The 25,949-nt window shown below is 42.0% G+C and overlaps 1 protein-coding gene across 1 annotated transcript in view; it reads left to right on the forward strand.

Moving 5' to 3' along the window:
- LOC120017844 (leucine-rich melanocyte differentiation-associated protein-like) overlaps positions 1 to 25,949 on the forward strand; it is a 325,664-nt gene that overhangs the window by 276,714 nt on the left and 23,001 nt on the right. The gene's annotated exons all lie outside the window — the stretch shown is intronic.

Genomic DNA, 25,949 nt, shown 5'->3' on the forward strand with positions numbered 1-25,949 from the left:
CTCGGCTGCCAATGACTGGAACGAATTGCAAAAATCACTGAAGCTGGAGACTTATATCTCCCTCTGCAACTTTAAGCATCAGCTGTCAGAGCAGCTTACCGATCATTGCACCTGTACATAACCCATCTGAAAATAGCCCACCCAACTACCTCATCCCCATATTATTTATTTTTTTGCTCCTTTGCACCCCAGTATATCTACTTGCGCATTCATCTTCTGCCAGATTACAGGCACTGCTAAGAGTGAGATTCTTCCTCTTGAGCGGACACTTTAAGAGTGATGCATTTTTGTAGGCCTTGTCAATGCATTGATATTCAAATTAATATTACATTCTAAAATGTGTGAGAATAATGTGGACATTGCCTGACTAAATAGATTGGATGCATGGCATTTTTTCTGTAGTTTATGTGGCCGACACAGGCACACATAATAAAGCCATAGTGGTAGCATTAATCTCTCCATTTTGAATCTCACCATCACTGTTGTTATAGTGAAAAAGTGACCAAAAACCAGGTTCCTTTTTAAATGGAAGGATTTGTATGGAAGCCAACATTAGATGTTGTTGTCCTCATAATAACCGCATGTGGTTTTACCACAACAAAGTAGATCATCACCCTTCAACTTAAGCGGCTGGAAACAAATGAAAGTGGTCACATCTCTCACCAAAACGGATCAAAAATGAAATCATGGCTAATTATAAGGGGGCAGGAGAACTTAGAAATTGGCTACAATAATTACAAGGACTTTTCAAGCACCAAATTGAGGAAATTTTCAAGGTAGGCCTATTCTGGTACTTGAATTTATGAGCTCCAAATTCAAGTAGGCTACTTCAAGCCCCTTATATTGTTTACTATTGCAGGTATAACATGGAAAACAAAATGTATTTGTCATGTTATTTCATTACCAGATCATAGTGTGAATAAGCCCACAAGGCTATGTCATTTGTTGGCATTATATCCAGAATAATTAATAGGAATATAATTGGGTGTTGCGCAATAGTCTATCCTACACAATAGTCTATCCTACACAATAGTCTATCCTACACAATAGTCGATCCTACACAATAGTCTATCCTACACAATAGTCGATCCTACACAATAGTCTATCCTAAACAAGTGCGCACAATAGACTCGGTGTCCAATCCGAGGCACAAAAGCATATGAAAACATGAGCACTTTACATTGATGCTTTCTCTGTTAAATCTAACGAGACCCTCCTGTAAATCAAGCAGACTACAACAGAGGATTAACATCAATTCACTAGGGATATTAGATCCAACATGGATCCTGGCACAACTGTCTTCACTGGTGTAACGAACGAGACACCAACATATTCTGGACATTCCTTTTTTCCAGCACCTGGGCTGTTGTCACAACCACTACCACAACAGCTGTTCATCACTTGACTGTCGATCGGGAAAATTCCTTCCTAGATCAGATGATGATGATGTGTGAAAATACTGTATCATGGCATAGCTAATCAGATGGACAGCAAAATGTGCATCCAACAAGTAGTATGCATAATTAATGAAGAACCACGTTAATGACATTATCGAATTTAGGTTTTAAGTATCAAGGTAATGTGTGACTTTTGGTTTTGTAAATTCTTATTTTGCAATCGCTTTTATTATTGTGGATTTGTGTGCCCATGAAAACTGTTTTCACCCCATGAGATAAGAAGACACGAAATGTTACGTAGTTACAATGCATTTCTGAGATTTTTATACAAACAACTGCCAGACAGCGAGATTCAGTGTTCAAGTTCAGTGACTAATTTAACTGATTAATGCTTAATATATGATATAATGATAATTTACACTGCCATAAATGCAAGGACAGAAAAGTAATGTTTTATGTCACAGATTTTGGACAAATTCGTCAAGACACCAACCATGATAAATGCTTAAACATAGGTTTTAAATCAACTCATGTGTTTTACTGAATATAACGATGATCCATCCCCCTTATATCTTAATGTAATGACATGAACCAAATTGGCAGATTATTATCAGTGACTTACCAACAGCTGTAACAAGTTGCCCAGTGTAGGAAATCCTCACTGGTACCCTAGTTTATAGAAAGACCATATGTATATGATGGTGTGTTTAGCACTAGCTGAGACAGTTATAAACAGCAGTTAGTGGGTTGGCCCTTAACACTGAGTCGCTGGGTTAAGCCCTTCAGCTCCCCCATAATAGAAACAGATAGGCAGCCATTGGATTTTAATAAAGCCGGATAATAATGAGGCTAAAATGCCCAGTGAATTGTAAAGCAACGGGGCTAATGAAGTGCCTATGTGGGCAGTATGTGAGCAATAACCTCTAACCTATTAAGAGAAACCCCTAATGGCTGCTCCACGCTCTCTCTACTCTCCCAGTGCCTCCAACCCTGATTGAATTAACCACACTCCTTAATTACTGAGCATGGTAATACGGGAGCAGCTCGGCATCTAATTAAACTTGTTCATGCTCCCTGGTCGCTCTCCAGCCAAACAATTTGTTCAGTTAAAAGAAAAAGATGAATTGAATTAACACCCCACCAACTCAATATTTTTTTGCATTGATTATTATAACATTAGGAGTGTCTCGGGAGTTTTTGCTGAGGCTGTGAAGATCGAGAAGAAGCAAATCGCATAACATTACTCACAATAACGCATATGTTATTATCGCAGGGAGAACTTACTTAAAATTCAATCCACTTTAGAATCATTATCATGTATCAACATAGTAAATGAGCCCTTCAGAGCATGGTAATTATAATTTGATAAATCATCAGCAGAAAATTAACTAGATGTCAAAACATTCATTGGAAAGCGGGTGATGAATGGAGGATGATTGTGGTGATGAATTGTGTTAATCTGCGCAGTATGACGCCAGCGAAATGGCTAAGCAGCCCATGATGGATGGATCCGGGAAGCATCAAGGTCAGGACACACAACTACATAACCCAGGGAGTGGAACAAATAAAAGAGAGGAAGGAGTGAGAGAAGAGGGAGGGGAGAGGGAGAGGTTGTGCTATAGTGCATGGTGCCTTACCTCTCTCTATTCAATTCATTTCAATTCAATTTAAGAGATTTATTGGCATGGGAAACATATGTTAACATTGCCAAAGCAAGTGAAGTAGATCATAAACACAAGTGAAATAAACAAGAAAAATTAACAGTAAACATTACACTCACAACATTTCAAATGTCATATTATGTTCAAATAGTTAAAGTACAAAAAGGAAAATAAATAAATGTAAACATGGGTTGTATTTACAATGGTGTTTGTTCTTCACTGGTTGACCTTTTCTTGTGGCAACAGGTCACAAATCTTGCTGCTGTGATGGCACACTGTGGTATTTCACCCAGTAGATATGGGAGTTTATCAACATTGGGTTTATTTCCAAATTCTTTGTGGATCTGTGTAATCTGAGGGAAATATGTATCTCTAGTATGGTCATACATTTGGCAGGAGGTTAGGAAGTGCAGCTCAGTTTCCAACTCATTTTGTGGGCAGTGTGCACATATCCTGTCTTCTCTTGAGAGCCAGGTCTGCCTTTGGCTGCCTTCCTCAATAGCAAAGCTATGCTCACTGAGTCTGTCCATAGTCAAAGCTTTCCTTAATTTTGGGTCAAGTATTGGTCAAGTATTCTGCCACTGTGTACTCTATGTTTGGGGCCGAATAGCATTGTAGATTGCTCAGTTTTTTTGTTAATTCTTTCCAATGTGTCAAGTAATTATCTTTTTGTTTTCTCATGATTTGGTTGGGTCTAATTGTGTTGCTGTCCTGGGGTTCTGTGGGGTCTGTTTGTGAACAGAGCCCCAGGACCAGCTTGCTTAGGGGACTCTTCTCCAGGTTCATCTCTCTGTAGGTGATGGCTTTGTTATGAAAGGTTTGGGAATCGTTTCCTTTTAGGTTGTTGTAGAATTTAACGTCTCTTTTCTGGATTTTGATAACTAGCTGCCTAATTCTACTCTGCATGCACTTTTTGTTGTTTCACGTTGTACACAGAGGATATTTTTGCAGAATTCTGCATGCAATCTCAATTTGGTGTTTGTCCCATTTTGTGAATGCTTGGTTGGTGAGCGGACCCCAGACCTCACAACCATAAAGGGCAATGGGTTCTGTAACTGATTCAAGTATTTTTAGCCAGATCCTAATTAGTATGTCGAATTTTATGTTCCTTTTGATGGCATAGGCCCTTCTTGCATTGTCTCCCAGATCGTTCACAGATTTTTATTTATTTAACCTTCATTTAACTAGGCAAGTCAGTTAAGAACAAATTCTTATTGACAATGAAGGCCTAGGAACAGTGCCTTGTTCAGGGGCAGGATGACAGATTTTTACCTTGTCAGCTCAGGGATCCGATCTAGCAACCTTTCGGTTACTGGCCCAACGCCCTAACCACTAGGCTACCTGCCACCCCAGCTTTGTGGAAGTTACCTGTGGCCCTGATGTTTAGACCGAGGTATGTATCGTTTTTTGTGTGCTCTAGGGCAACAGTGTCTAGATGGAATTAGTATTTGTGGTCCTGGCCAATGAACCTTTTTTAGAACACCATTATTTTTGTCCTACTGAGATTTACTGTCAGGGCCCAGGTCTGACAGAATCTGTGGAGAAGATCTAGGTGCTGCTGTAGGCCCTCCTTGGTTGGGGACAGAAGCACCAGATCATCCGCAAACAGTAGACATTTTAATTCAGATTCCAGTAGGGTGAGGCCGGCTGCTGCAGACTGTTCTAGTGCCCTCTCCAATTCATTGATATATATGTTGAAGAGGGTGAGGCTTAAGCTGCATCCCACGGGGCCGTGGGTTGAGAAATGTGTGTGTTTTTTGCCAATTTGAACCGCACACTTGTTGTTTGTGTACATGGATTTAATGTTGTATGTTTGTCCATCAACACCACTTTCCATCAACTTGTATAGCAGACCCTCATGCCAAATTGAGTCAAAAGCGCTTTTGAAATGCACAAATCATGAGAATACTTTGCCTTTGTTTTGGTTTGTTTGTTGGTCAATTAGGGTGTGCAGGGTGAATACGTGGTCTGTCATACGGTAATTTGGTAAAAGCCAATTTGACATTTACTCAGTGCATTGTTTTCATTGAGGAAATGTACGCGTCTGCTGTTAATGATAATGCAGAGGATTTCCCTGAAGTTGCTGTTGACGCATTTCCCACGGTAGTTATTGGGGTCAAATTGGTCTCCACTTTTGTGGATTGGGATGATCAGTCCTTGGTTCCAAATACTGGGGAAGATGACAGACCTGAGGATGATGTTAAATTGTTTAAGTATAGCCAATTGGAATTTGTGGTCTGTATATTTTAACATTTCATTGAGGATACCTTCAACACCACAGGCCTTTTTGGGTTGGAGGGTTTGTATTTTGTTCTGTAGTTCGTTCAATGTCATCTCTCTCTCTCTTTTTACCTATAAATGTATAGGTAACATATCTGGGTTCAAGTAGTATTATTTCCCCCAAAAATGATTTAGCTGAGAATGATTCAGCCTGCCTGACTCAAAGGAACCAAGGTAATAGTCCCATCTGGCCCTCCATGCAGGCTCAATCAAATGACCAAATCATTTGAAAGAAAACAAATACTATTTGAACCCAGGTCTGATGTGTAGTGATTTAAGTGATATATAAAGCACTGTAAACATTATTTCAGCAAATTCAGCTATGAACATGAATTTCCAATCATGAGTTTTGAATGTCTTGGTCTTATAGATGGACAGGTCTTGACGGTTGTTTTGAAAGCAGAGGTGGTTGACATGGTCAATTACTTGGCCTGGTTTTGGGGGGGATGTGGACCATAGCTGATATCAGTCTTTCAGCAGTCCCGTTAGTCTCAGTGGAAACTCCCTGTCTGCGTCCAACATGTCACCATTTGGGACACGTCCCCTGTCTCCTCTAGTTAATGTCCAGGACATGTACTGTATCTATCAGCACCTCACAGATATTAAACGCCTCTAGAGGAACATATTTCTCATGCTCTGCAGAGTAGACAGTCATACTCCCACCAGACTTTCTCCAAAATGAGACATCAGTGTCAGTTGTGAATTTAGTATTTTGCAGTTTTGTTCACACAACTGGAGAGAAGAGTTGTGATTAGTCATACAGTACAATCAAAGTCATACACAGTATCTACATAGTGCATCTAACTACATGTACTAACATGGTGGATTGTTTGCAGATAGCATTCTAAATTATGTTATTGTCTTATCTTAGAAACGATCAAAAAATACAAGTAACCAGAGTTTCTCACTAACACATTTGTACTCATTTGAACAAGGGGTTGGAACGGATAATGATTTTCTTTCTGAACAGAACCTCACATTTTTTTCCTTCCGTTCCAGTGTTTCGACCACCGTAATAAAGTTCTGACCTGGTTCTAAACCAAAAATAGTAAAGGTTCATATAGTTCCTTTTCGGGGGGTTTTAAACCCATGAAATCAACATTAGTTTTTATATTTAGCTCATTAATTTACTCAACCAATTAGTGTGGTAGAGCATCTTGCTATGGAACGGTAAGCTGGTTGTCAACACATTTGATGTGAAGTGAAGGCGCACTCTCAAGATTTTAAAATACAGGTTCTGTTCCGGGAACACTTTCCAGGTTTCAGTTATGTTCCCTGAACTGGTTTCTTCCCCTGATTTGAACACTGAAGCAATGGGAGTTTTTCTTGTTACATGGAATGTTAAAAATGGCTGAAATCAAACAGAAATAATCTCCATGTTAATGTGACTTAAAGTAGACATGTCCCTTCTCCTCTCTCATCCAGGGCCCTTGGTTATGGTAATAATTAAGTCTATTTCTACAAATAACCGTAATTACATGTCAGCTCTGGTGAAATGTGACAAACCCATACAATGTTGCTTTTATTGAATTACTCTGACAGCCAGTTGATTCCTTCATTTATCTAATTTCTGTCACAGAGAGTGAGTGAACGTACATGTGCACTTAATGTTGTTGTAGGCTGTTGTTGTGGGCTCTTCATTGGCACCTTGAAACAAAATGGCAACCATGTAGCTTGTATGCAAACCAAACAGCATGTCTGACCCTATGTGTTTGTGTTCTCTAACTACATGTTATGGTCAGGGTTTTTGAAGGGCAAGAGCAGCCCCAACCATGCAGAGAACAAAATAAAATTCCCCCATCCCATTCCTCCTCGTGTCATCTCTAGCATAGTGGAAATATGAATCTCATACAGTGTGGTAGACACCTCTTGTCATGCTGGCAGGTTGAAGAGGAATTCTCTCTCGTCTTGATTCCCACAGTGAATGCAGCACCCACCGAATGGCAGGCAGGGCCCCCAATGCATATGGAAGAGCTAGCAGTCAGACCCTTTCTTTCTGTGACTTCCCTTTTATGTGGCAGCGGCGCTCTCTTTCTCTCTCTCTCTTTCTCCCTCTTTCTCTTTCTTTCTCTCTCCCACTCTCTCTCTCTCTTTCACTCTTTTGTCTCTTTCTCTCGCTCTTCCTCTCTCATCTCTCTTTCTCTCTCTCTCCCATCTCTCTTTCTCTCTCTCTCTCTCTCCCTCTCAAGCTCTTTCTCTTTCTTTCTTTCTCTCTCTCTCACTCTCTCTCTCTCTTTCTCTCTCTCCTCTCTCTCTCTCTCTCTCTCTCTCTCTTTCACTCTTTTATTGTCTTTCTTTCTCTCACTCTGTCGCCCAGAAATTATCACCAGGCATGTCAAGAGCTTCTCTTGGATGGAGGGATGGGATGAAGGGGGAGACGGAGGGGGATATTTGTCAGCGTTTCTCTTAAGTGTCTGATTGTCTAAATGACACAATCGTATCATACAGCTTTCTCCCATTTTGACACTACAATAAACCGAATAATTCTCTCTGTGTCTCAGGTTTTCAAGGTTACTATTCTATAGCTCGAGCTGAGGGGCGAACACGTTCACATTTCCAAGGAAGAGCGAAAGGGAGATGAAGGGATTGAAGGGGAGGAGCAGAGAGGGCGGGGTTGATTTCTTGTCTTGTGTCACTTCCTATTTTCCCCTTTCCCCCTCTAGTTCTTGAGGAATCCTTTTAGAAAGATTGGTAAATAAGCTTGGATTTTATTGAATCAAAGCCTGTGCTTAGATAAGCACAGTAAGACTGTAATCAGACAAGTCTGCCAAGACCAGAGTGCTGGCCGTGAAATCATAGAAAAATAAGATTTTTTTGATGTGCTATACAAAATATTGGGTTTCGCCTCTCACGGTGTAATGTCCTAACGCGATTACATTTTTGGGGATTTTTAAAATCTCTTGCAAATTATTTACATTTGATAATTTGGTGACGGGAGAGAAAGCAACAACAGTGTGGCACAGATAACCAAAATACATATCAAATGACTTTTAATGTTGGTTGATGTGTACATTGCCTTGATACCAAGCAGCTGTTTCAATCCGCTTATATAGCACAGTAATCATCATGGCCATATCATCAGCAATGTGCAGATGATCTCTCTGCTCCCCCTGACAAAGTGTTCAGTGAGAAAATGGGCCATTATCTTGCCAGTTTTTACTCTGCGTGCTCCTATCATATTCTTATAGGATCTGTGAATCTAACAGTACTTCTCCCCCATGCAGACCTCTCCTCCTCTCTCATTCTGACACTAAAGTGTTCTTCAAAGGTATATATTTCATAGCAAGCTGACAGCCCTGACACCATAATTGACCTGAAAGCTTCCATCTTCGCTTTTTGAAATTCCCCCGTTGTAATGTGTGTCAACTAGATAAAATGATTACCCATCTTCCACCTTTCTCCGCATTTCCATTTGCAAAGGCAATTGACTGACTGACGGTCTGACTGTCTGTCTGAACGAGAGCAACCATTATCATTCTGTTTGAATGGCCCTGGTACCAGGTACTGATGTAAAAGGGTTTTATTGTTTGAGAAAGGTGTTCCCTCTCCATTGTTCCACATTAGTGAATCCTGTAGTACTATCAGAGAGGTCAAACGTTCCAATGATACACTGGGACTTGTATTGCTCTTTGATTTTTATGCACACAGACGTTTCTACTCTTTTTTCCCTCCTGCTCTCCGTAACGGACTCATTTTTCTGATTGCGTAATGTGTCTGTCAGATATCAGTCCATTGTGCTCTCACTTAGCTAAAGTGGTTCTAGACTATTATTAGCCCTGCTAATGATACTCATATCGGTCATATTAATAAACTTGCAATTACTGAGAGCGTGAATGTCATGTACATTTTAACCTTTAGTTTAAATGTTTCTGTGAAACACATTGATAACTATCAACTGAATGGCATGATAGTAATGAGTTGTACTGTACTTTTGGCTTAGAGAGAGCCATATGGAGCTCTTAATATGGTGGTTAGCTCGACTCACGCAACATGCTCAGTGCCTTTGTTGCTCTGCTGTGTCTTCCTAGTTACTAGGGATGCACCGTCATGACATTTTCGGCCGATACGATATCCAATATTTTCCTTCCCAAAAAAAACGGTACTGATACCTATAACCGATATTTAACATTTTTGTGGCCGTTTAAGCATTCTAATACAGTTAAATAGTCAACACACACACACACACACACATGGACGCAGCGGTCTAAGGCACTGCTTGTCAGTGCAAGATGCGTCACGACAGTCCCAGGTTCGAATCCAAGCTGTATCACATCCGGCCGTGATTGGGAGTCCCATAAGGCGGCGCACAATTGGCCCAGCGTCGTCCGGGTTTGGCCGGGGTAGGCCGTCATTGTAAATAAGAATTTGTTCTTAGCTGACTTGCCTAGTTAAATAAAGGTTACACCACACTGACCAAAACGTTATTTTGTTGGCATTTACGTATGTCCCCATTACCAGTAAAACATACTCAAAACCAATTTCTTTCACTTACTTGCTGTGCTGTTTCCTTGTTCATTTGTTTAGTCGTTTCATTCTCAACCAGGATTTCATCATACATGTCAAGCAGTGAAGTCCATGGCCTCTTCTGTCGTGGGTCCTCTTTGTCGGTGCACACTGTCAATGTGTCCGTTTACATCTTTTCCAGCTGTGTCTGTAACATTTCACGTAAACCCTGTTTTTTGTCTGCATCGAAGTAGCAGTCCTTGTACTTAGCATCGAGCATGGTGGCGACACAGGAAAGAGGCTTAGAGAGAATGCCACTGAATCGCTTGTTCACAGCCTCGAGTACTTTTGTACATTTTATCCCCACAATCTGTCTGCAGTTTTGTTGAGCAGGTGTTTCAATGCCATGACAGAGGGTATCACGTCTGCTGCAGATGCAGTTGATTAACTTATTTCTCCAGTCAGTTGTTCAAATGGAGCTAGGAGTGTGTTCATGTTTCCAAGTTTAAAACATGTTCTCAAATCCCATTGAAATGGCAGCAGCGGTATGAGAACCAGCTCATTCTTCAGCATGCAATGTGGCTTTCCTCAGTACAAAATCCTCGTCGACCCACTGTTCTGTCAGACTCAGCATGCTCATGGGGCTGACATCGCTGGTCCAAATGTCAGTCGTGAAGCTAATAGCAGTGATGCCTATAGCAAGATGTACATTTCGACAATACTGTGTAACTCCGGTAGGGCAACATCTGAAAAAGAGTGTGTACCGGGGCTCGACCAGTCGGCAAAAGCCAACATCATCCACGACAGAGGACGGTTGATTGTCAAGGGCAATGAATTCTATTATCTTGGCGTTAATGGATTTCAACTTTGAGTTGTCTCACTGAAATGTTCTTACTCTTTCAAAAGACTGCTCAACTTGAACGTGTTTAGATGTTGGAAGTGTGCACTTAGTATTTTTCTGCTTTTGTTCTGTGTAGCACTGTATTTTTCCTGGTGTCATTACGTCATCTAGTTGAAGTCGGAAGTTTACATACACTTAGGTTGGAGTCATTAAAACTCGTTTTTCAACCACTCCACACATTTCTTGTTATCAAACTATAGTTTTGTCGGTTAGGACATCTACTTTGTGCATGACACAAGTATTTTTCCAATAATTGTTTACAGACAGATTATTTAACTTATAATTCACTGCATCAGAATTCCAGTGGGTCAGAAGTTGACATACACTAAGTTGACTGTGCCTTTAAACAGCTTGGAAAATTCCAGAAAATGATGTCATGGCTTTAGAAGCTTCTGATAGGCTAATTGACATAATTTGAGTCAATTGGAGGTGTACCTGTGGATGTATTTCAAGGGCTACCTTCAAACTCAGTGCCTCTTTGCTTGACATCATGGGAAAGGCTGATTTCAAAAGAAAATCAGCTAAGACCTCAGAAAAAAATTGTAGACCTCCACAAGTCTGGTTCATCATTGGGAGTATTTTCCAAACGCCTGAAGGTACCGCGTTCATCTGTACAAACAATAGTACGCAAGTATAATACCATGGGACCACGCAGCCGTCATACAGCTCAGGAAGGAGACGCGTTCTGTCTCTTAGAGATGAACGTACTTTGGTGCGAAAAGTGCAAATCAATCCCAGAACAACAGCAAAGGACCTTGTGAAGATGCTGGAGGAAACAGGTAGAAAAGTATCTATATCCACAGTAAAACAAGTCCTATATCGACATAACCTGAAAGGCCGCTCAGCAAGGAAGAAGCCACTGCTCCAAAACCACCATAAAAAAGCCAGACTACGGTTTGCAACTGCACATGGGGACAAAGATCGTACTTTTTGGAGAAATGTCCTCTGGTCTGATGAAACAGAAATAGAATGTTTGGCCATAATGACCATCGTAATGTTTGGAGGAAAAAGGTGGAGGCTTGCAAGCCGAAGAACACCATCCCAACGGTGAAGGATGGTGGGATGGTCTCAAACACTCAACAATATGGAGCTTCCAAAAAGATTCTCTGTTCTTTTATTTAAACCCCCCCCCCCCCACACACACACCGGTGGCTATAAAAAGATCAGCTGTGTTTTTGTCTGCCATGTCATATCATGGAGTTTCACGCTTGGTCCATGAACCTGAGACATATTTTCTCGTTCCCCTTCAGCTAATTGGTGGCTGCTTAAGACGGCTCTCTGTTCAGAGCCTGTGATCTTAGGCAATGTGTGAATGTTCTGCTCTGGGTGTCTGCTTCTCTGCTATACTGGATGTCTTCTTGTCAGTTCGGGGCCTGTTTTTCAGGGCAGATTGTTATTAGATTAATTAACGCTGTATTGACTCACTGTGATGAGGTCGTGCGATCTCTTCTCACCTCCCGAACACCGTCTCTTACCTCTGAAAGTGGTTTCCATCAAGGTAAAAAAAAAACTTGTATAACTTGCTTTTTAAAATCTTTTATAAAAAATATGCTTTTATTACTAACAGTAACCACTGAGTTTAAAAAGATGCCCTAGTTATGTGAATATATATTTATTATGGGGTAAAGTTAATACTATTAGTGAATACCATAGAATCAGATTCTATTTATATGGGGAATAATGTTTTGTGTGGCTACCTTTAGGCTTACAATGTGTTGAACAAATATGATTGCTGTGTTTATTTTGACCATTGTGTGTATACAAAGTAGGGAGAGGGATAGTATGACAAAGTGAAAAGGGTATAAGTGGAGGGAGGGAGGGAGGGAGGGAGGGAGGGAGGGAGGGAGGGAGGCAGCGCTTTTCAAGGGGCAAAGCCAAAGCCGAGAGGGACGCTGAAACAAGGTTTTGAGAGCAGCCCACTCACTGGTTCACTGGTAAGCCTGTTGGACATCCAGCTTGGTACTCTTGATAGTCTCCTGATCAGGGGGCTGACGCGCTTGTCCCCTCGCATGTTCCTCATGTAGATCACCCAGGACCATTCAGAGAGCCTAAATGTTCAAATTGAGCCATTTTTGTCTCACTTTAAAACCAACCAAGTACTATTATGTGTGATTTTTCATTCATAGCCCTCCTTCCATCCGTCCCTCTGTTCGTTCCAACGCTGGCCCCCGTCTCGGTGGTTTTTCACTTTCCCTCTCCACTCCTCGGCTCGGACAGCTAACCTAGTCAGGGGGCCAGTGTATCCACTCCAGGAGTGTCAACTCCAATCTGGCGAGATTTGGTGTGAAATGTGGTGCCACGGTGTGGGGGCTCGCAGGTCAGCTCAGTAATAGATGTTGCTTATTCATCTAGTTGTCTGTGTCTCCTCTCTCCTCTGGCCCAGCGGCCCTCTTTGTTTGGCTAAATCATTTGAAGATTTACTGTAGAGTCTTAGATCCCTGAGAAGCGTTCCCCTGCTGTACTGTCTCTATGTCCCTGCCTGGCGGGGGACTCGGCACCGGGGACACACAATGGCCGCCGTACAAAAGGGGCTTTCCCCAACACAAGGCTTGGAGGACATCTCATAGCGTGACACTGGGCACCGGGGGACACACAATTGCCGCCGCACAAAAGGGCCTTTTCCCCAAGACAGGGGCTCAGTGGACAGCTCATGGCATGACAAGCAGGCCAGCTCTCAGGCTAATTTGCTATGGAGCCAGTCTGTCCAAATGATGCTTAATCAGATGCCTGAGCTATCAGTAAACACCATTCAAATGGATCCAGAGAAAGAAAATGTCAGTTTGTCCAGAACCTCCCATCTCCTTGTGATGAATAAGACAAAACATAGTAAATGCTTCATACATTAAGTCATTATTTATACCACCCTGCATACCACTGCTGGCTTGCTTCTGAAGCTAAGCAGGGTTGGTCCTGGTCAGTCCCTGGATGGGAGACCAGATGCTGCTGGAAGTGGTGTTGGAGGGCCAGTAGGAGGCACTCTTTCCTCTGGTCTAAAAAATATCCCAATGCCCCAGGGCAGTGATTGGGGACACTGCCCTGTGTAGGGTGCCGTCTTTCGGATGGGACGTTAAACGGGTGTCCTGACTCTCTGAGGTCACTAAAGATCCCATGAAACTTATCGTAAGAGTAGGGGTGTTAACCCTGGTGTCCTGGCTAAATTCCCAATCTGGCCCTCAAACCATCCCGGTCACCTAATAATCCCCAGTTTACAATTGGCTCATTCATCCCCTCCTCTCCCCTGTAACTATTCCCCAGGTCGTTGCTGTAAATGAGAACGTGTTCTCAGTCAACTTACCTGGTAAAATAACGGATAAATAAAAATAAGTAAATTCTACAGACGTGTTCAAAAACCGATCTATTTCCTTTTCTTGTCTCCCTCTCTTTCTCTCCTATCTTCCCTCCTTCTCTTCATGCTCGGCCTGGTCTGAGTAACGCTACCTTTTAGTTGGAGCGCAGGATGAAACGCCCTCTGCGTTTAAACAGAAAGAGGTTCCCGTAATGATAGAGCCAGGTTTAATCTGCTGGGGCCTCTGACATGTCAACCTCAGCCAGGCAGCCAGGCAGGCGGCTGGGTGGGTGGTATGTCCTCCAGGCCCTTTGAAGAGGGGCGATTTCCAGAGAGATTTGGATCATTACACAATAAAGGACACTTCATAAGTAGTGAAGTGAGTTTGGAAATGACGGTTAATGATGTTGACAGCAATTCACCTCCACCGAATTACAGAAGGATTTGACTAGACTTGCCTTCTTTAATGAGCCCCACTCTGTAGAGGTAATGGCCCAGCAGCGGTGAGAAAGTAGGGAAGGAGGGAGGGAGGGGGACAGACAGAGAGAGAGTGGGGGGGAAGAGAGAGAGAGAAGCTAGCATCCATTGTTAGCGTTATGCAGATAGATGATCACATGCCTCCCTTTACATTGTCATTTCAGCGTGCTACTAAGGCCATCTTCCGAAGAAAATAAACCACAAGCTCAGGTACACTAGAAACCACAAGCTCAGGTACACTAGAAACCACAAGCTCAGGTACACTAGAAACCACAAGCTCAGGTACACTAGAAACCACAAGCTCAGGTACACTAGAAACCACAAGCTCAGGTACACTAGAAACCACAAGCTCAGGTACACTAGAAACCACAAGCTCAGCTACACTAGAAACCACAAGCTCAGGTACACTAGAAACCACAAGCTCAGGTACACTAGGAACCACAAGCTCAGGTACACTAGGAACCACAAGCTCAGGTACACTAGAAACCACAAGCTCAGGTACACTAGAAACCACAAGCTCAGGTACACTAGAAACCACAAGCTCAGGTACACTAGAAACCACAAGCTCAGGTACACTAGAAACCACAAGCTCAGGTACACTAGGAACCACAAGCTCAGGTACACTAGGAACCACAAGCTCAGGTACACTAGAAACCACAAGCTCAGGTACACTAGAAACCACAAGCTCAGGTACACTATAAACCACAAGCTCAGGTACACTAGAAACCACAAGCTCAGGTACACTAGAAACCACAAGCACGGGTTCACTAGAAACCACAAGCTCAGGTACACTAGGCGCTTGGTTATCTTGATCTGACTACCACATTGCATTAAGAAAGCAACCACATGCCCCCATTATTTTCATTGAAGGCTTTTGAAAAGTACACAAACACTCTAACAGAGACAGACAGCTAACTCTGGAGATTGGGCAATAGTTTTCTTTGCTTTTGTTTTGAGGTCCTGTGATGATTAGGGAATGTGACTTCCTTGTAAACTTTGTCCTCCATAATGTTCCGGTGTTGTTAATCCACCCATCATGCCAAGTGTCTGCCAGTTGATGTGAAGGGCCTCTCCATCTTCATAAAGATGCTGTATTTTTTCCCACTCTGCTTCATTTGAATAAACCTATTTCTACAGTACCAGAGTACAGACAGAGCTTCCAACATAACAACACCCGTTTGGTTTGCCGTGTCTAATCATGCATGTTTATTCTCAAGCTCATTGTGACAAAATACTTAACTTGACAGAGCGACAGTTGACGGTTCTATTTTTCCCCACATTGGACTGTTGTGCCATCAAAATCTCCTATCTGTCCGCAGCTTTGAGCATCTCCGGCGGAATGATAAATATGCAAGTCCTAACTGGGATACGCTGCCAATTATACATGCACAAAGATGTCAGTTATAATGTAACATTTGAATTAGAGGTTGTCATTCCATTTCAAACGGTCTTGTGAAGTGACATGTTCTATTATCTCTGTGTACGGTGTAAAACGAGACAAAGACAACCAGTTGAGAGATGTAGATTGGTAGACAGGTTTTCCTGTATTTCTTGTTCTTGTAGATGCAGCTACATGGTATCTCACAAGCACTCACCACACACATATGGATAGTATATATCAGCTACAAACATATACTTAAGTTAACATCATTTGGCTGACAGCTGAAAAAAATCAAACCTGTAATCGCTCAACTAAGGCTGGATTCAATCACACCCACAAGGAATGTAGCTTAGTTGTGTACCGCTCATTTACCCTTTATGTTGCATCTTCATTAAAGCATAAATAACTACAGTATATTCCTTCATAATAGGGAAGTACAGATAAAACAGGGGGGGGGGGGGGGGGGGTATATAGAGGTTTTAATTAGTATGACTACTAGTCTAATTATCACTTCTGTCCCTGTCTGCTCCTGATGCTCTAGATGTAATTACCATGCCGTAACATTGTGGAACGATATTGCTTTCCCCTTGTCATTTCCTAAGACGTTGCTGTACCTGACACTTAGCGAACCTCTTAATGATACACTGGAACGACAGCTAATTATATGATAATAACAGGTTGAAGAAGGGAGCAGGATGGAGGGGTGGTGGGTGGGGCTACCATACTGGTGAATATGCAGAGCAGTGAATTGTTGTCTGGATCACTGTGATGATTACACACCAAACCAGGCTACGTTTAATTACAGATATGTTCATAAATTATGTTGAACTGAATTCAAATTGTGTTAGTTTGGTATAATACGGTATGCTAATTCAATACGGTATGTACTATGTATGATAATAATAATACTACGTGATGTTGTGTTTAATATATATATATATACAGTACCGGTCAAAAGTTTGGACACACCTACTCATTCCAGAGTTTTCTTTATTTTTACTATTTTCTACATTGTATAATAATAGTGAAGATATCAAAACTATGAAAGAACACATATAGAATCATGTAGTAACCAAAAAAGTGTTAAACAAATCAAAATATATTTTATATTTGAGATTCTTCAAAGTAGCCAACCTTTGCCTTGATGACAGCTTTACACACTCTTGGCATTCTCTCAACCAGCTTCATGAGGTACAGTAGTCACCTGGAATGGATTTTAAATAACAGGTGTGCCTTGTTAAAAGTTCATTTGTGGAATTTATTTCCTTCTTAATGCGTTTGAGCCAATCAGTTGTGTTGTGACAAGGTAAGGGTGGTATACAGAAGATAGCCCTATTTGGTAAAAGACCAAGTCCATATTATGGCAAGAACAGCTCAAATAAGCAAAGATAAACGACAGTCCATCATTACTTTAAGACATGAAGGTCAGTCAATCCTGAAAATTTCAAGAGCTTTGAAAGTTTCTTCAAGTGCAGTCGCAAAAATTATCAAGCGCTATGATGAAACTGGCTCTCATGAGGACCGCCACAGGAATGGAAGACCCAGAGTTACCTCTGCTGTAGTGGATAAGTTCATTAGAGTTACCAGCCTCAGAAATTGCAGCCCAAATAAATGCTTCACAGAGTTCAAGTAACACACACATCTCAACATCAACTGTTCAAAGAAGACTGTGTGAATCAGGCCTTCATGTTCAAATTGCTGCAAAGAAACCACTACTAAAGGACACCAATAATAAGAAGAGACTTTCTTGATCCAAGAAACATGAGCCGTGGACATTAGACCGGTGGAAATCTGTCTTTTGGTTTGATGAGTCCACATTTTAGATTTTTGGTTCCAACCGCCATGTCTTTGTAAGACGCAGAGTAGGTGAACGGATGATCTCTGCATGTGTGGTTCCCACTGTGAAGCATAGAGGAGGAGGTGTTATGGTGTGGGGGTGCTTTGCTGGTGACACTGTCTGTGATTTATTTCGAATTCAAGGCACACTTGCCCAGCATGGCTACCACAGCATTCCGCAGCGATACGCCATCACATTTGGTTTGCGCTTAGTGAGACTATCATTTGTTTTTCAACAGGACAATGACCCAACACACCTCCAGGCTGTGTAAGGGCATCAGATGACCTGCATCAGATGACCTGGCCTCCACAATCACCCGACCTCAACCCAATTGAGATGGTTTGGGATGATTTGGACCGCAGAGTGATGGGAAAGCAGCCAACAAGTGCTCAGCATATGTGGGAGCTCCTTCAAGACTGTTGGAAAAGCATTCCAGGTGAAGAGAATGCCAAGAGTGTGCAAAGCTGTTGTCAAGGCAAAGGGTGGCTACTTTGAAGAATCTAAAAAATATTTTGATTTGTTTAAAACTTTTCTGGTTACTACATGATTCCATATGTGTTATTTCATAGTTTTGATGTCTTCACTATTATTCTAAATGTAGAAAATAGTAAAAATAAAGAAAACCCAGGAATGAGTAGGTGTGTCCAAACTCTTGACCGGTACTGTATATAAATATATTGAAATCTTCAATCTAATTACAGCCATAGTTTACAAGCCTCAATCAAGCACCAGTTTTGCAATCAGAGACCACACCTGTTCTATTTGTCGTACTACTGTTACCAACATCTCCTATTGCTCCCGTAGAGCACCGGTTTGTTAGAAGGAAGTACCACCGGTACCAGTTAGACCCCTCACTGAGATAGCAGGTTCCTACATGACTTCCACACACCGGTTTTATTCAGACTGGTGTCGTAGTCCTCACAGCGACAGGAACACAGCTGACAAACACATTCTCACAACGCTGGTAGGGGGCTGATGGGTAATTTGAATAGGAGTGTAGGGCGGTTGGCGGAGGCATCAACAGCACCCTTCGACTGCTTTCAAAACTTTTTAATTAGCTCTAATTACCTTTGGAGGGAAACGTTGGGGCTTGAAAGGATTTGTGTCAGCGAGTGAGAGATCAAAGATAGTTGTGTAGTTTGCATGTTAATACTGAGAACAATAGGGGGCAGTGTAATCATCAGACCCTGGAGAGAACTAGCCCAGGTCGGGGGGGGGGGGGGGGGGAGAGAGGAGGAGGGTGTGTGTGTGTGTGTGTGTGTGTGATTGTATTTGTGCTTGTGCTTGTGGGTCTGTGTACATCTGGCTTTGTCCAGGATGAAAGGCTTTCGTGTGGTCTATCCTATAGATGAGGTCTATCATAATGCATTAGTGGACATGGCTGTGGCAGGGTCGTCCATCAAAGCCCATCCATCATCTGCCATGCAGTGACAGGCCTCTAGTGATTATTTGCTATTAGGTGAACGTTGAGGCATACACATGGCTGGGAGATGCTAGTTGAACTGGCTCAGGCCTAATGTGGGAGATGTTGACAACACTGAAGTGAATAATGTAATGATGGGGTCATATTTAAACTGACAGAGACATGAAGGAAGCTTTGGTTTTATGGTTGTGTTATGTGTGCGTGTGTGGGTGTGTGTGTGTGCTTGTGTGTGCGTGCAGCACTGATGTAGCTACATAATGACAAAGATGGCATCTAAGAATTGATTTTCATCTCAGTCTCACAGAGGGATGAAAGCATTTGTCATATGAAGAGACAACTAATCATTCAATACTAACATTCACAAGAAACGTTGCTGTGCTGAAAGCACTGAGACCATACAACATGAAGAGGAATGATTAGAGGAATGGTTAGTGAATGATGGAAGGGGGGCATGAGTGAAACAGTTTGGGAAGTACAGGCCTAGTCCAATAGAGGAAAAAAACTATTCAAGGCCTGAACATATCTATCAAAATATGATTCTCTTTTCAGCCTACTTGTAAATTGATTAGACTTTTTTGACTTAAAATTTGATTGATTGTTGTAAATTTACTTGACTTGTTTAAAATAAAATGTGTTAAAACCTTTCTTGGGTACGTGAGACGTTAGCGTCCCACCTCTTCAACAGCCAGTGAAACTGCTGGGCGCCAAATTCAAATACAGAAATACTCATTATAAAAATTCAGAAAACAAAACATATTTTACATAGGTTTAAAGATTAACTTCTTGTGAATCCAACCACGGTGTCAGATTTAAAAAATGCTTTATGGCGAAGCATACCTTACGATTATTTGAGAACATAGCCCACTAGACAAATCATTACAAACAGTAACCAGCCAAGTAGAAGAGTTACACAAGTCAGAAATAGAGATAAAATTAATCCCTTACCTTTGATGATCTTCATATGGTTGCACTCAGCAGACATTCATCTACTCAATAAATGTTCCTTTTGTTCGATAAAGTCTCTTTATATCCAAAAACCTCCGTTTTGTTCGCACGTTTTCTTCAGTAATCCACAGGCTAAAACGCAAAAAATCCAAAATGTATCCGTAAAGTTCATAGAAACATGTCAAACGATGTTTATATTCAATCCTCAGGTTGTTGTTAGCCTAAATAATCGATAATATTTCAACCAGACAATAACGTTGTCAATTTAAAAGGTAAACAAGAAAGGCACTCTCTCGGTCTCGCGCATGAAAAAGCTCTGTGACACTTTAGGGTCACTCATTCAGACTGCTCTTACTTCCTCATTTTTCAGAATACAAGCCTGAAACAATTTCTAAAGACTGTTGACATCTAGTGGAAGGCATAGAAATTGCAATATGAGTCCTAAGTCAATGGATACTGTAATGGCATTGAATAGAAAACTACAAAACCAACAAAAAAAACTACTTTCTGAATGGATTTTTCTCAGGGTTTCGCCTGCCAGATCAGTTCTGTTATACTCACAGACACTATTTTAACAGTTTTGGAAACTTTAGAGTGTTTTCTATCCAAATCTACCAGTTATATGCATATCATATCTTCTGGGCCCGAGAAGCAGGCAGTTTAATTTGGGCATGCATTTCATCCAAAATTCCGAATGCTGCCCCCTACCCTAGAGAAGTTAACATTTGATTGATTGTTGTAAATTTACTTGCCTTGTTTAAAATAAAATGTGTTAACATTTGATTGATTGTTGTAAATTGACTCAACATAAAAATGTGTACTTGTAAAATGACTTGACTGTTTTACCTAAATAAAATATGACAGTCATAGGCTATTTGTGTGGACTCATTCACAGAAATGTAGCCTTCTATTTGTACATGTATCTGTGCTATTAGTCCAACTACTAGGCTTTTTAAAATACTTACTTTGTTTGCTTTAATCAAAAGATGTTCTCTAGTAGTTTATCCTTACTGACAGTTTGACCGTTATTCATACATTTGTAAAGTTTTCTGGTATTTATAGGCTACCAACTTCCCTTCAATCTTATTGGTTGATAAAAGCTCATCACACACTTTTGGACCAATTAAAAAATGACATGTTAGTAGTGTTTCTCCTTTTGAATATCATGTCAAGTGTTATAATCAAACTCATTAAGGTTCAGTTGATGTTGATTTTGTGAAATGATTAATGCATAGACTATTTCAGCCTAAGGCAATGTGCTGTATACAATTGAATCTGTTTTATTTGCACATGTAACCCTACATTAACTTCAGTCTGAACCTCTCTCACCTCTAATCAGGGTCTTTGTAGTTGGCAATGCCTTCACGTGTATGACATCATCAGACACTGACTGTGTCTTATTCAAAGCAGATTAAGCACATAAAACCTGTCCAGGAAGGATTTACCAACCCGCTCCACATGTACCCCAATGATTAGCCTCCTCATTAGCAGACATTCACAGCAGCATGGGTAGGGAACAACGGGTAATCCTCTAACGTGTGAATTGACATGTATCTCGGGAGGATGGAGAGAGAGCGAGAGAGAGAGGGGAGAGCTATATGTGCGTTCTGGAAGTGGGGTGGGGGATAATGACCACCATCCTGTAGTGACTGAAGCCTGTCTCCAGTGTGTTTGGATGGGAGTAGGTGGGTCGTGATGGGTGTTCAGGGCATATAGTCATCACACTGTTCCTCTCGTTGGATCTGTTGTGTTTCCACACACATTACCAGGGAACTGTTGTTATGGTGTGACGTGTAGTTCTGTTGTTGTTCAATAGCAAAGCCCGTTGCAACTCTGCAATCCAATTGCCAAGCCCAATCTGACTGTACCTGCTTTAGACACAGGACAGCCAATTGCTCCCAGAGTGACGTGATCGCCCAATGAAGCCTAATCGACTATTCAGCCTGATGGACAGATGGACGTTTCTGTTCCTTCCTGTCTTTCCTCTCCCAGACATCTCTCCATCTCTTTCCATTAGTTTTTCTTATTACATTTATTAAAACCCGTCCGGATCCTACTTTTCCCTTCTCCCATTCATTACTCTGCCTTATCATGGCAGGCTATCTGAAGTGTGCTGCAGCTAGTCCATTATGCACGTATGAAGGCCATCACTGCCCCAGTATTGGCCAATTCATCAAACATTTATCTGTTGCTCTCTGAACAGTGTGTCAATTTGCTCGCCAGTCCGCAGCCGTCTTACTGGAAGAGAAAGATGACTTCTCCAGAATCTCCACCACCACCAACAGCTTACAAGTGACACCACACAGGTCCTCTAACTTTAAAACGGGGCCTAAGGCTGTGGCCTGTCTTGACTTTTCAGTGTTCTTCTCTTAGTTTTGTTTTTCTACTCAGGCAGACCGGAGTTCTGAAAATATCTATCTGGTTCTCTACAGATTGGATCTACTAGTAAAGTGAATACAGAGCGTCCTCTATAACTGTGGGGATTTTTTCTTTATCTGTCGGTGTGACTGGTCTTCATTAGGATTGTCCTAGGTTATATTTGGACTCTGTGAGGGAATGGATTTATATGTTAGGTTGTCTCCACAGTTGATCTCTAATCCTAAACACTACTAAAAATGCCAACTGTGATTTATTCTGACACACAAAGAGAGAAGTGGAAAGATGTAGAAGATCTGAGGCAATTATCCTACTGTCATTCCTTGCTTAAAGACATTTGACATGAGATGGACCTACGCCATTGGCAGGAGTGACTGACATTTCAGCCAATAATCATAGAGGGTTTTTTTCCCTCCGCGGGGCTGTCAGTGGTGGTTTATCAATCAGTGTATCTGCATTAATATTAAACTATTGATCCAGATGCCTCTGTCTCTGTGTACACCTCTCTGGTTCACGGGTATGTCTCCTCTCCTGTCTCCTCATCTGGCCTCCTGTCTCCTCTCCAGTCTCCTCTCCTATCTCCTCTCATGTCTCCTCGTCTGGCCTCCTGTCTCCTCTCCTGTCCTGTCTCCTCGTCTGGCCTCATGTCTCCTCTCCTGTCTCCTCATCTGGCCTCCTGTCTCCTCTCCTGGCCTCCTGTCTCCTCTTATGTCCTCCTATCTCCTCTCATGTATCCTCGTCTGGCCTCCTGTTTCCTCGTCTGGCCTCTTGCTTCCCATCATGTCTCCTAGTGTAGCCTCTCATTTCCTAGTTTGGCCTCCTTTCTCCTCTGTCCTCTCCTTTCCACACCCGTGTGTGTATGTGTTGTGCACATGTGTGTTTTCCATTTTACCCAACCATAAGAGCTTTGGGACTTCAATTATACTCATTAGTTGTCGTAAAAAAACTAAAAAGGACGGGTTATGTTTTTAACTAAATTGCATTCACTCTGTTCTCCATATTAAAACTAGGCTCTTAGAAAGGTAATGAAACCAGATGTTGGTGTTAGGGGAATCTGCAGAGAGCGCCAGGGAAAGGGAGGCCGTCATTGTAAATAAGAATTTGTTCTTAACTGACTTGCCTAGTTAAATATAATAAACAAAAGCTGGAGACAATTTAAGTAAATCCTCATACTGTATCCCCCTACACACACACACACACACACACACACACACACACACACACACACACACACACACACACCACCAGGATGGGGTTAGGTAGCTGTGCTGGGCTGTGAATTTAGTTGATTAGATTGGCCGGTGCACACAGCAGTGGTGACATGAAAACAACCTCTGTGCCATGCGGCTTCTTTTAACCAAGCAGTTCACAACACAGGAGTACAGACCCTACTCTATTATAGACACGCAGGGATGTATGCATTAACACACGTGGGGATGTATGCATTAACACACACGCAGGTATGTATGCATTAACACACACGTGGGGATGTATGCATTAACACACACGTGGGGATGTATGCATTAACACACACGTGGGGATGTATGCATTAACACACATGCAGGTATGTATGCATTAACACACACGCAGGTATGTATGCATTAACACACACGTGGGGATGTATGCATTAACACACATGCAGGTATGTATGCATTAACACACACACAAGTATGTATGCATTAACACACACGTGGGGATGTATGCATTAACACACACGCATGTATGTATGCATTAACACACACGCATGTATGTATGCATTAACACGCATGCATGTATGTATGCATTAACACACACGCATGTATGTATGCATTAACACGCATGCAGGTATGTATGCATTAACACACACGTGGGGATGTATGCATTAACACACACGCAGGTATGTATGCATTAACACACCCGTGGGGATGTATGCATTAACACACACGTGGGGATGTATGCATTAACACACACGTGGGGATGTATGCATTAACACACACACAGGTATGTATGCATTAACACACACGTGGGGATGTATGCATTAACACACACGCAGGTATGTATGCATTAACACACCCGTGGGGATGTATGCATTAACACACACGTGGGGATGTATGCATTAACACACACGTGGGGATGTATGCATTAACACACACGCAGGTATGTATGCATTAACACACACGTGGGGATGTATGCATTAACACACACGCAGGTATGTATGCATTAACACACCCGTGGGGATGTATGCATTAACACACACGTGGGGATGTATGCATTAACACACACGTGGGGATGTATGCATTAACACACACGCAGGTATGTATGCATTAACACACACGTGGGGAGGGATGATTTCAATGGGAATACAGTCTGATGTTCTAGGGTCTTTGTTTGTCATCGTGCCTTGTAGTTTTTCTTCTTTATGGCCAGTTTCAATGTGTTCTCTCTTTCTCCCCACACTTTAAAAATAAAAGTATTTGATTTAACCTTTATTTAACTAGGCAAGTCAGTTAAGAACAAATTTTTAACATAGTGGGCTGACAGGATGGCCTGAACACTTGAATAACATAGTGGGCTGACAGGATGGCCTGAACACATGATTAACATAGCGGGCTGACAGGATGGCCTGAACACTTGAATAACATAGTGGGCTGACAGGATGGCCTGAAAACATGATTAACATAGTGGGCTGACAGGATGGCCTGAACACATGAATAACATAGTGGGCTGACAGGATGGCCTGAACACATGAATAACATAGTGGGCTGACAGGATGGCCTGAACACTTGATTAACATAGTGGGTTGACAGGATGGCCTGAACACATGATTAACATAGTGGGCTGACAGGATGGCCTGAACACTTGATTAACATAGTGGGCTGACAGGATGGCCTGAACACTTGATTAACATAGTGGGCTGACAGGATGGCCTGAACACTTGATTAACATAGTGGGCTGACAGGATGGCCTGAACACTTGATTAACATAGTGGGCTGACAGGATGGCCTGAACACTTGATTAACATAGTGGGCTCACAGGATGGCCTGAACACATGAATAACATAGTGGGCTGACAGGATGGCCTGAACACATGAATAACATAGCGGGCTGACAGGATGGCCTGAACACTTGATTAACATAGTGGGCTGACAGGATGGCCTGAAAACATGATTAACATAGTGGGCTCACAGGATGGCCTGAACACATGATTAACATAGTGGGCTGACAGGATGGCCTGAACACATGATTAACATAGTGGGCTGACAGGATGGCCTGAACACATGATTAACATAGTGGGCTGACAGGATGGCCTGAACACTTGATTAACATAGCGGGCTGACAGGATGGCCTGAACACTTGATTAACATAGTGGGCTCACAGGATGGCCTGAACACATGATTAACATAGTGGGCTGACAGGATGGCCTGAACACATGATTAACATAGTGGGCTGACAGGATGGCCTGAACACATGATTAACATAGTGGGCTGACAGGATGGCCTGAACACATGATTAACATAGCGGGCTGACAGGATGGCCTGAACACTTGATTAACATAGTGGGCTG

Source organism: Salvelinus namaycush, chromosome 22 (genome assembly GCF_016432855.1).
Source record: "Salvelinus namaycush isolate Seneca chromosome 22, SaNama_1.0, whole genome shotgun sequence".
NCBI classification, from domain to species: Eukaryota; Metazoa; Chordata; class Actinopteri; order Salmoniformes; family Salmonidae; genus Salvelinus; species Salvelinus namaycush.